At 46.6% G+C, this 12,771-nt stretch overlaps 1 long non-coding RNA gene across 3 annotated transcripts; it reads right to left on the reverse strand.

Annotated features, from left to right (window-relative positions):
• Positions 1 to 2,358: 2,358 nt before the first annotated feature.
• On the reverse strand, positions 2,359 to 12,507 carry LOC148004599 (uncharacterized). 3 transcript variants are annotated; one of them, XR_015624561.1, is made up of 4 exons: positions 12,281 to 12,507; positions 11,278 to 11,394; positions 9,906 to 10,054; positions 3,993 to 4,178 (listed from the first exon to the last, which is right to left on the reverse strand). It is a non-coding gene; the product is annotated as an uncharacterized LOC148004599 (long non-coding RNA). The 3 variants fall into 3 exon arrangements; XR_015624560.1 differs by lacking the exon at positions 9,906 to 10,054 and having other exon boundaries at positions 2,359 to 4,297; XR_015624562.1 differs by lacking the exon at positions 9,906 to 10,054 and having other exon boundaries at positions 3,430 to 4,178.
• Positions 12,508 to 12,771: the final 264 nt, after the last annotated feature.

A 12,771-nucleotide genomic window follows, 5' to 3' on the forward strand; every position in this document is an offset into this window, starting at 1 on the left:
GAGTGTGTCCTCCATCACTGTGACAATGGAGGGTGTCCTCCATCACTGTGACTATGGAGGTGTCCTCCTCCTTCACTGTGACTATGGAGGTTGTCCTCCATCACTGTGACTATGGAGGGTGTCCTCCTCCATCACTGTGACTATGGAGGGTGTCCTCCATCACTGTGACTATGGAGGGTGTCCTCCTCCATCACTGTGACTGTGGAGGGTGTCCTCCTCCATCACTGTGACTGTGGAGGGTGTCCTCCTCCATCACTGTGACTATGGAGGGTGTCCTCCATCACTGTGACTATGGAGAGTGTCCTTCATCACTGTGAATATGGAGGTTGTCCTCCTCCATCACTGTGACTGTGGAGGGTGACCTCCTCCATCACTGTGACTATGGAGGGTGTCCTCCTCCATCACTGTGACTGTGGATGGTGTGCTCCTCCATCACTGTGAATATGGAGGGTGTCCTCCTGCATCCCTGTGACTGTGGAGGGTGTCCTCCATCCCTGTGACTGTGGAGGGTGTCCTCCATCACTGTTACTATGGAGGGTGTCCTCCATCACTGTGACTATGGAGGGTGTCCTCCTCCATCACTGTGACTATTGAGGGTGTCCTCCTCCATCACTGTGACTATGGAGGGTGTCCTCCTCCATCACTGTGACTATGGAGGGTGTCCTCCATCACTGTGACTATGGAGGGTGTCCTCCATCACTGTGACTGTGGACGGTGTCCTCCATCACTGTGACTATGGAGGGTGTCCTCCATCACTGTGTCTATGGAGGGTGTCCTCCATCACTGTGACTATGGAGGGTGTCCTCCAATACCGTGACTGTGGAGGGTGTCCTCCATCACTGTGACTATGGAGGGTGTCCTCCATCACTGTGACTATGGAGGGTGTCCTCCATCACTGTGACTATGGAGGGTGTCCTCCATCACTGTGACTATGGAGGGTGTCCTCCTCCATCACTGTGACTATGGAGGGTGTCCTCCTCCATCACTGTGACTATGGAGGGTGTTCTCCATCACTGTGACAATGGAGGGTGTCCTCCATCACTGTGACTATGGAGGGTGTCCTCCTCCATCACTGTGACTATGGAGTGTGTCCTCCATCACTGTGACTATGGAGGGCGTCCTCCATCACTGTGACTGTGGAGGGTGTCCTCCATCACTGTGACTATGGAGGGTGTGCTCCTCCATCGCTGTGACTATGGAGGGTGTCCTCCATCACTGTGACTGTGGAGGGTGTCCTCCTCCATCACTGTGAATATGGAGGGTGTGCTCCTCCATCGCTGTGACTATGGAGGGTGTCCTCCATCACTGTTACTATGGAGGGTGTCCTCCTCCATCACTGTGACTATGAAGGGTGTCCTCCTCCATCACTCTGACTATGGAGGTTGTCCCCCTCCATCACTGTGACTGTGGAGGGTGTCCTCCATCACTGTGACTATGGAGGGTGTCCTCCATCACTGTGACTATGGAGGGTGTCCTCCTCCATCACTGTGACTATGGAGGGAGTCCTCCATCACTGTGACTATGGAGGGTGTCCTCCATCACTGTGACTATGGAGGGTGTCCTCCTCCATCACTGTGACTGTGGAGGGTGTCCTCCTCCATCACTGTGACTATGGAGGGTGTTCTCCTCCATCATTGTGACTATGGAGGGTGTCCTCCTCCATCACTCTGACTGTGGAGGGTGTCCTCCTCCATCACTGTGACTATGGAGGGTGTTCTCCTCCATCATTGTGACTATGGAGGGTGTCCTCCTCCATCACTCTGACTGTGGAGGGTGTCCTCCTCCATCACTCTGACTATGGAGGGTGTCCTCCATCACTGTGACTGTGGAGGGTGTCCTCCATCACTGTGACTATGGAGGGTGTCCTCCTCCATCACTGTGACTGTGGAGGGTGTCCTCCTCCATCACTGTGACTATCGAGGGTGTTCTCCTCCATCATTGTGACTATGGAGGGTGTCCTCCTCCATCACTCTGACTGTGGAGGGTGTCCTCCTCCATCACTCTGACTATGGAGGGTGTCCTCCATCACTGTGACTGTGGATGGTGTCCTCCATCACTGTGACTATGGAGGGTGTCCTCCATCACTGTGACTCTGGACGGTGTCCTCCATCACTGTGACTATGGAGGGTGTCCTCCTCCATCAGTGTGACTATTGTAGGCTCCATCACTCTGCCAAGGAAGATTGAGAGGCTTGTCATACTGTATTTGTACTCCAGTAACAGAGATAGTGAGAGATAAATGTTCATTTTAAGATGATTTTCTTGTTTTAATTTCAGTCAGGGACCACTGCCCTGGTCATGGTATTGTTGTGCCAGGGAAATATTAGTGACCTGCAAAAATACCGAAGGAGCCCAAGTGTTGCAACTCACAGCAGGGTCTTTATTCTATTTGAAGTAGCTCGGGGCCCCCAACACACCACTGTCATGCAGGATGGTTTTGGTGTTGGGGGATCCCCGAATGTCTATGGGTCAAGGCTTTATAGTAAGCAATAAGCAAGGAGTACGTTTGCAAGCATCTAATTGGAAAGCCACTCTAGCCTTTAACATAATTGGCTGGTGCTGGGCGTCATGTCATAAATTTAACTTCTGCTTCCCTCTGCATTGGTGGTCGTTAGGGAGGGATGGGCTGGTAACCTGGGGGTGCAGGCTTGTTGGGAGACACTGGTTTTGTTGAAGGTGTAATCTGGAAACTCTGATTTTGTTTGGGATTAATCTAGAGACTGGAGCTGGGCTTGGGTTTTGTTAGGGGGGAACTTGGAAACTAATGTTAGGTACCAGCCTGTTAGTTTATCTGAGTTCAAACTTAGGTCAGATTCTCAAAAATGGAGTCTAAACTTAAGAGCGTTGGTTTCTCAGAATGAGTCATATTAAGGGGTGGGTCTCCCCACTTGAATTAAGTCTCTCTCAAGACATCCTATCAGGCATATCCTGAAGTGGGCCTCCTAGGCGAGTCTACATTCCTGTCTGGTTGACGATGAGGATTAGCCTTTGAAACGTTGCTCATAACATCAGAACATGGAGGTGCATGTACTTGGGGGTGTGCAAACTACTGGTGGGACCTTGAGCCAAGCCGTGTTAGGAAGCGTATATCTAGAGTATAGGCCATCCTTGATCTCCTGCTCTTTGTCCAGTGTGAGGGCCACCAGCAAGGTCTCCAGAAAAGAACCATCTGGGAATGTTCACTTCTGTGTCTCAATATGGAGCCGACCGACTTGAGGCAGGAGTCCCAGAGAGGCTCTTACAGGTGGGTCACTGTTCGGTGGCACAGGCATGTATGAAGTCTTAGTTGCTCAAGAGACCTGGAGAGATTGTGCCTATATATCAGGACACACACCTGGTGCATGGGAACCTTTAGAAGAGACTGTTGATATAATCTTCTGATCAATCAAAGCTATAAGGTAGCCCCACCTCATAGACCGAGTACCAGCAATGACACCAGCTACTTTTATTGTCATGACAAAAGTACCTTTAAAAAAAAGCAATTTAAGGAATGAAGAGTGTTGTCGTATCACAGTTTCAGCAGACACAGCATATCATGGTGGGAAAGAGCAGAAGCAGGAACGTGAGTCAGCTGGCCCCGTCACATCCACAGCCACGAGGTAGAGGGTGAACAGGAAGTAGAGGCGGGCTCTCGAATCTCAGGGCTTCCTCTCCAGTGACCTGCTTCCTTTAAGGAGGCTCTACCTCCTAAAGGTTTCACAACCCTATCCAAAGAATGGCTTGAGTTGGGGACCAGTTGTGTAAACACATGACTCCATGTCCTCGTTCAAACCATAAGCATTATATAAGGGAAGGCACTGAAACGATTATTGGCAACGTTTTAGGGTCTTACAAGGGACACCCTGGGATAGAGTGATGAGGTGGATGTGTTGGTGAGGTAATGTTTGGAAGTTAGAGAGAAAGTGTGGCCATCGAGAGTTCTGAGGAGGCCCCCTTTCACTGTTGTGGGGAGTCAAAGACCCCACCATGCAGATGAATGGAGGCTCAGGACTCTTCAGAAGCAAGTGGCACGCTTATTTGCGTCTTTATTTTTCCGAAACAAGTCATGTTGGTGTTGGCTGTGGTGGGGCGGAGCCATGCCCTTTGGAGAAGCGAGCAGTGGAGCTGGGAAACACTGGAAAGTCAAGTGACTTCTCTGCACGTCCCATTTGTCAATGTAGATTGAAGACAAAGCACCGGCTACGCCAATCCAGTCCCAGGTAACAGGAACAAAATAAATAAAGTCATTGCCAGGTTCCAACTACCAGATGGGAGCTCCTGCTATAGTCTAAGGGGTAAGATTTTAGCTCATCCAGCTGCTGAAATGAGAACAGAAACAAACCTGAGACAGGTTTTCTGCACCAGCAATGGAGGGTTTTTTCTGGGGGAGGGGGTAGGTTCTCATGTAGCCCAGTTTCATCTGAAGCCCCCTATGTAGCCAGAGAACCTCTGAAACTTGCACCTCTGTTTCCTAAATGCTGGGGATCTAATTCCTAGGGGGCGGAGGCTTTGTGCAAACTGGGCAAACATTCTACATTTCCAGTCCCGCAGATGAGTTTAGTTTCAATAATGTGGGACATTCACACATTCAGAAGGTGAAGGCATGGGACTTAAAGTTATGTACATGCAGCTCCACAGAAAAGGCCACAAAATTAATGAACTGATTTTTTTTTCATAGCTTAGCTGGGGCCCTGCTAGAGAGAAGCACATGTGGGCTCATCTTGCCCTCCTGATAGCCAACACTGGACAATAATGAGCTTACATAAGACACACATACACACAGACACACACAGACACACAGACGTCATACACACAGAAACACAGACACAGACACATGGATACACAGAGACACATACAGAGCCCCCCCTAGCCACACACAGACACACACACACAGACACACACACACATAAACACATACACAGCGAGGCACACAAGTTCACACAGACACACAGACATACACACAGAGGCACACACAGACACTCCCCCCTCCAGACACACACAAAGAAACACACGGGCACACATAGTCACACTGAGAGACACACACAGAGAGACACACAGACACGCGGACACACAGACAGACCTCTCCGCAGACACACATAGACATACACACAGAGACACTCACAGACACCCACAGAGACACACACAGACACAGGCACACACACACACACACACACACACACACACATAGGTAGATACAGTCACATAGACATAGACATACACACAGAGACACACACAGACATAGGCACACGGACACACACAGAGGCACATAGAAGCACACACAGGTATGCACAGGCAACTGACATACACCGACAAACAGACACACACAGAGAGACACACAGATACACCCCTCCATACAGACACACACACACAAGCACACACACACAGACACACAGAGACACAGAGAGACACTTTGAGGTAGAGTTCCTCACTAACCCTAGAGCTCACTGGTTAGCTAGCTATGCTGGCCAGCAAGCTCCAGAGATCATCCCGTGTTTACCCTGTGAGTACCGGGATCATAGCAGCACGCTAGCACGCCTGCCTTTTTATGTCTTCTAGGACAGTCTGAGCTCAGGTCCCGTGCTGGGGTGATGGACGTTTACTCACTATAGGACCTCATAGCCTCAAGGCTTACAGTTCTTGGTTTTTGTTTGTTTGTTTGTTTGTTTTTGTTTTTGTTTTTTTTCATCTTTATTAACTTGAGTATTTCTTATTTACATTTCGATTGTTATTCCCTTTCCCGGTTTCCAGGTCAACATCCCCCTAACCCCTCCTCCTCCCCTTCTATATTGGTGTTCCCCTCCCCACCCTCCCCCCCTTGTCGCCCTCCCCCCAACAGTCTAGTTCACTGGGGGTTCAGTCTTGGCAGGAGCAAGGGCTTCCCCTTCCACTGGTGCTCTTACTAGGATATTCAATGCTACCTATGAGGTCAGAGTCCAGGGTCAGTCCATGTATAGTCTTTGGGTAGTGGCTTAGTCCCTGGAAGCTCTGGTTGCTTGGCATTGTTGTACTTTTGGGGTCTCGAGCCCCTTCAAGCTCTTCCAGTTCTTTCTCTGATTCCTTCAATGGGGGTCCCGTTCTCAGTTCAGTGGTTTGCTGCTGGCATTCGCCTCTGTATTTGCTGTATTCTGGCTGTGTCTCTCAGGAGAGATCTACATCCGGTTCCTGTCAGCCTGCACTTCTTTGCTTCATCCATCTTATCTAGTTTGGTGGCTGTATATGTATGGACCACATGTGGGGCAGGCTCTGAATGGGTGTTCCTTCTGTCTCTGTTCTAAACTTTGCCTCCCTATTCCCTCCCAAGAGTATTCTTGTTCCCCTTTTAAAGAAGGAATGAAGCATTCGCATTTTGGTCATCCTTCTTGAGTTTTATGTGTTCTGTGCATTTAGGGTAATTTGAACATTTGGGCTAATAGCCACTTATCAATGAGTGCATACCATGTGTGTTTTTCTGTGATTGGGTTAGCTCACTCAGGATGATATTTTCCAGTTCCATCCATTTGCCTATGAATTTCATAAAGCCACTGTTTTTGATAGCTGAGTAATATTCCATTGTGTAGATGTACCACATTTTCTGTATCCATTCCTCTGTTGAAGGGCATCTGGGTTCTTTCCAGCTTCTGGCTATTATAAATAAGGCTGCTATGAACATAGTGGAGCATGTGTCTTTGTTATATGTTGGGGCATCTTTTGGGTATATGCCCAAGAGAGGTATAGCTGGGTCCTCAGGTAGTTCAATGTCCAATTTTCTGAGGAACCTCCAGACTGATTTCCAGAGTGGTTGTACCAGTCTGCAATCCCACCAACAATGGAGGAGTGTTCCTCTTTCTCTGCCTCCTCGCCAGTATTTGCTGTCACCTGAGTTTTTGATCTTAGCCATTCTCACTGGTGTGAGGTGAAATCTCAGGGTTGTTTTGATTTGCATTTCCCTTATGACTAAAGATGTTGAACATTTCTTTAGGTGTTTCTCAGCCATTCGGCATTCCTCAGCTGTGAATTCTTTGTTTAGCTCTGAACCCCATTTTTTAATAGGGTTATTTGTCTCCCTGCGGTCTAACTTCTTGAGTTCTTTGTATATTTTGGATATAAGGCCTCTATCTGTTGTAGGATTGGTAAAGATCTTTTCCCAATCTGTTGGTTGCCATTTTGTCTGAACCACAGTGTCCTTTGCCTTACAGAAGTTACAGTTCTTAAGTGTTCTTGCCACTTCTGGTTTTTAACCTGGAAGAGGAGGGTTCTGGGATAATAAAGCATGGGCGGTTTCTAAGACAAAACCTGATCAATGGCGGCTGAAGTGAAATCAGATGACAGAATTAAGGTGGATTCCAGGCTGGCTCCTGGGAGCTATGGCAGCTCACATGCTTAGAGATGGCTCCATCGATATCTTTATTAATTACCATGGGCTATCCTGTGGTAAATCTTGGTTGTCAGCTTGACACAGTTGAGGAGTCTCTGTCATGGGACAGACCTGAGGCATGTCTGGGAGACGTTTTCTTAATTGATGTAAGAGAGGCATTGAACATATTGAGCAGCTCAAAACTGTGACCTTCTGTCCTCCACGGATTTGCTTGAGACTTTTGACAAAACGGTCTTTGAAAGCTTGGGCTGGTTTGAAGCATTTCCCCCTAGTGTTTTGACTGTCATGCTATAGTTAGTCATAAGGCTTGAGTGGGCAAATGGGCTCTGCTTGTGGGTAAGAATGATCACCGATAGCTACGTTTGCCGAAAGGGCATCATGGAAATTCCAGAGTCACCCAGCATCTCGTTTATTCCGTTGCCTAATTTTATGCATTCGTTTGTTTAGGGACCCTGCCTTGGCATTTACAATGCGCCAGACATGATATTGTACGCTGCTGACTCCAAACTGAACAAGAGCGGCTGGCGCCCCCTGGTGGAGCTTCATGCAAGTTACACAGCCACTTCTTCGGCTTGGTTCTCCGGCCTCTGCAATCCATTGTGTGGGTCTGGATGAGGTCATATGCTGCCTTGGTGCGGGATATCTCTTCATTTGCAGACAGATTACTTCCCTAAATCTGTTTGAACAGATTTTCTCACACCTGGTGTAAAGAACATAATCTGAACTCACAGTGTCATCAGGGTTATGATTCCCGGAAGGGCTTCTTGGGAGAATCCTCCCTTGCCGGAAGGAAGGTCTTCTTTGGTATAATGGGAGCATCTGTATCTGTCTTCATACCCTCCTCTCACCCTTTCTGCCTGTCCACTGCCTGCCTCTTATGAAGACATTTGTCATGAGATGTTGCCTGTGCTCTGGACTTTTCGACACCCGACCCTACCTGTCCTTGGGGTTTGGGGGTGAGTTGACACAGAGTCAATGACACAGAGCAGGTGAGAAACACCACAAGCTCTCTGAACGCTGCTGCAAGCTCCTTTAATACCCTCCACTTGTGCCCCCATTAGTCCCAAGAAAGCATCTCTTCTAAAGAGCAGTTCCAGATTGGCTGGCATTATTTGCGCCAGCAATCCTTGTTCTCTCAGGCAGTCCTCAATTAGGTCCTCCTGCAGGAGATGCTTTTGTGGCTGTGCCAACCCCCAGCGTTTACATAGAGGTGGCCCCACCATCCTTGCTACAATGAGGTTTGAGCTCATCTGGACAGCACAAGGTGATATTTCTAAACTTTCGACTTAATGACATTAAAAAAAAAAAGGTCTTTATTAAAGTCAGGGTCACATCTGCTGCTTCTAGAGGCCAGGACACAGACATGCCCTTACGGGGGTTGTCCTTCAACCTGCTGCAGATGCATAGGGCTTGCTAAATCTGACAACACACACGCAGGCTGCAGTTCTTACTTAAACATAACAGATGGGAAATTTCCAAGATCAATCTTGTGTCTCTACATCACCAGGTGGGTTCTGTTAGGATGTTCTTCCTGATGGTATAAACCTGTAGCTGGCACATCCTAGACACAAGTGACTGCCACTGACATTCTGCTGACCTACTTTCCTATGTTTTTGCTCTGATTCAGTATGCCTGACACCTGATAGTCTTTGAGATTTCATAGCTGAGGGCTTATGCCACAAGAAATGAAACCTTAAAAGAAATAATAATAATGATGACAACAATAATAACAACAGTAGTCGTCTTCTTCTTCTTCTTCTTCTTCTTCTTCTTCTTCTTCTTCTTCTTCTTCTTCTTCTTCTTCTTCTTCTTCTTCTTCCTCTTCCTCTTCCTCTTCCTCTTCCTCCTCCTCTTATTTTGCTGCTTCTTCCTCTTTTTCTTCTTTTTCCTCCTCCTCTTCTTATTTTGCTGCTTCTTCCTCTTTTTCTTCTTTTTCCTCCTCCTCCTCCTCCTCCTCCTCCTCCTCCTCCTCCTCCTCCTCCTCCTCCTCCTCCTCCTCCTCCTCCTCCTCCTCCTCCTCTTCCTTCTTGACTTCAGTGCTCCAAACAATGAGAATTCAATGAAGATACGAATAGCACCCTTTTTAGATGGAGGAAGACTCAAACTTAGACATCTGATGTAATTTCTAACATCAAACATGTTGAGATCTGCATCAGGTTTGAATCTTGGGTCAGGTGACTACAAAGCTTGTGCTCACCCCGTTATTACAGATTGCATCCCCACAAAGTGCAGGGTGCCCCGTTAGAATGTATCATCCATTAGCAGATAGGATCTGATAGGCACAGAACTTGCTGACAACCCACCACATTCTAGTCTGGGAGAACTGAATTCCAGCCTCTTCTATGTCTCCTTACTTGGTAGTTCTCTCCAATGTTGCTGAGGGCTGATTTGTCCTACACAGAACCCACGGGACGGGCGGAAGCCAAGTGAGGTGGTTTCTAGGATGAGCTCCAAGCAGAAATGGATTAGCCACAGCCCCACCCCCCCCCAGGTCTTAACTGATACCCTTAGCTGTACCCTGGTTGTACAGCTACTCTTTCACTCTGAATGTTTCTGCGTATCCATCCGGACACAGGTGTGTGAAGGCTCCTTGTGCTAAGACACAATGACCAAGGCAATGTATATAAGAAGGAGGTTTTCGGTGCTTACGGTTTTGAATATCGTTATTGTGGGGAATGCGGCAGGAGACAGGCAGATGCCTGAGCCGAGTGAATACTCACATCTGATTCACAAGGAAGAAGCAGAAGAAGTTAGCAGGGTGGCCGTAGTGTGGGCTTCTGAAACCTCAAAGCCCAACCCCTGTGGTGCACCTCTTCCAACAAGGTCATGCTGCCTACTCCTTCCCAAATAGTTCTATCAACTGGAGACCAAATAGTCAAACATCAGGCTCTGGGGGCCATGCTCCCATCCTCATTCAAATGACCACAGAGGTTGATACAGATGCTCTGTTCAGGGACACTGACACCCAGTAGGTCTGGGTCAAATGGAGGGTGTTGACAGTGAACTGAATGGGGCTTTCTGCTGGTCAGATGCCCCCCCTCACCCTCCACACACACAGCATTGCCACCATTTTCTCTAATACCAAAGACATCCCGTGTATTCCTCGCCACCGAGGCACCGTGTGCCCTTCCCCACTTGAATCTTCATCCCAGTCTCTTAGCCCACAAAACATTCCGTTAGCTGTGTTTCAGTGAAGCAAGTGCATGATGGCTTCAGTACTACAAGTCGTCTAGACACACTCTGACTAGGTCTAGTCCGAGCAAAGCACATTTTCTTTGAAATATAATTCATCAGTATAGGCTTATAGGAAGAAACTTTGACTCGGTAACCGTAACATTTCCTACAGGTTTACATGACAGGAAAAAAGAAAGGACTAAATGTCCAACGATATGGAAATATCAAACATTTATAAAGTATTGATACTAATGCATTAACATATGAGCATGATGAAGTATTTGACAAATATTAGAAACATTTTACGACAGACAATTCTTCAAGATAATTTTAGTTGAAAAAGGCATACTACTCAAAACTGCGGAGAATTTTTGAGCCTCAGGATTTTGAGTATAATTTGATTCCAAAAGAAGTAACATAGTCTCTGACTGTTTGGATTCTGCTTGTACCTATAAAACCAGGCGTGGAAAAGACTGAACTCAAAGGAGATTCTTCCGATTACGTACAGTGCAGTACCAGTAGATAAAATTATAAGTGATTTGAAACTTCTTTCTCATAATTTGGTGGTTTTGTTACAAGCATAATAGTTATTTTATAGCAAAAGTGGTAATATTAAAAACAAAGTTTTGGGGTTGGGGATTTAGCTCAGTGGTAGAGCGCTTGGGTTCGGTACTCAGCTCCGGAAAAAAAAAAAAAACACAAAGTTTGCTATTAAAGAACCGTAGAACTTTTTTTTTTTTTTTTTTTTTTTTTTTTGAGACAGGTACTTACTATGCAATCCAGACTGGCTTTGAACTCACTGTCCTCCAGCGTCCAAGTGGTGGAGTTACAGGCAGGCATTGCTGTACTTGGCTTGGTTAATGTCATTTCTTAAAGACCCAGTGCTGTCTATGAGACAGAAAAACAGGCTCTGAGAGTAAAGTCTATGCTTAATGCAAAGCCTTCGTTAGAAAAAAAAACAAAAAACAAACAAACAACCCAAACTATGCTGCCAGGACCCCATCAGCTACCCCCAAAAAGCGGTTGAAAGATTTAAGAGATTCTGTAATTTATATGGAACTTATTTTTATATTAAAGAGTAGCATATCAGATGAGCTAATAATTTAGTAAAATTCGTTGGGTGATAATTTAGTAAAAAACATTGCTTCAGTTCTAATGAAAATCTTGGTTTCAACATCGGTTTGCTACACAGAGGAAAAAAATTAAGCATCACTTTTAGCTGATCAATTTTTTTGAGTTGATTTTATTCACAGAATAAAAAAATAGAATAAAATAAATTTCCCTCTCCGTTCATCCTTTCTCCCTGGCCCCCCTCTGCTTTCCATCACCAACATATAAGGAACCTGTCTGCTAGGTGCAATACTAAATCTAAGGAATCGAAAACGACTGAACATAAAAACAATGTACTCAACACACACAAATATATCCATCCGAAATTGATGGTGCACTTACTGCCTATGCAAAAATGTCACCACCAGGGGGCGCCGAGAAACACGCTCCTATCTGCCCAGTAATTTCTTAAAGGTGCCCAGAAGCTATAGAAAAAAAAAAAAAAAAAAAAAAAAAGAAAACAAACAACAAAACCCCCAAACCAAACAACAACAATAACAACAACAAAAACTACCCAGTCTAATAATTACCATGAAAGAGTATCAATGTGATTAAAAAAAAGAGGTGACACCTTGTGAGACCTTTACGACTCTGCATGGAATAAATGGCGGCAGGAAAGAAAGGTTTGGGAGCTCCTAAGATACAGCGACTCTTGGTTACTAACCTAGATATTTGGGAACCTGGGGGAGGTTTGTGCAGCTCAGCAAATGAGGGAAGATCATTAGCAGGTTACGGAAGAATCAACTAAAGGCGTAAGTCTATCTGCTGAGTTCCCGTTGCCCGATGGGAATCTGGATTGAGATATGAAGCTTTCCATGAAGTCTGGGACACGGTGGTTGCGAGGACTCATTCTCTTGTGTAGTTCGGTTCTTGGGTCCTAAGACAATCCTTGTTTTCCGATTTTCTTCACGCTGTTCCCAGAGGAAGGTATACAGTGCATCGGCCACCAGATGGCAGCAGAGCCTAAGGCATCCGCTGTCCTTGGGGCGGCTCCCCTGTGCGCCCCACCCCGGCTACTGCGTTTGTCACATAACACGCCCCAACACCAGGAGTCGCTATAAAGAGGAAGAAAACCAGTCGCTTGTGATGCCCTATTCTGTCAGAAGCCCTTACCCAGTTGCAGCGACTTTCAGACCTAGTTATAGGGGATAAACT

The sequence above is a fragment of the Rattus norvegicus genome, chromosome 7, assembly GCF_021556685.1.
Source record: "Rattus norvegicus strain SHRSP/BbbUtx chromosome 7, alternate assembly SHRSP_T2T, whole genome shotgun sequence".
NCBI lineage: Eukaryota > Metazoa > Chordata > Mammalia > Rodentia > Muridae > Rattus > Rattus norvegicus.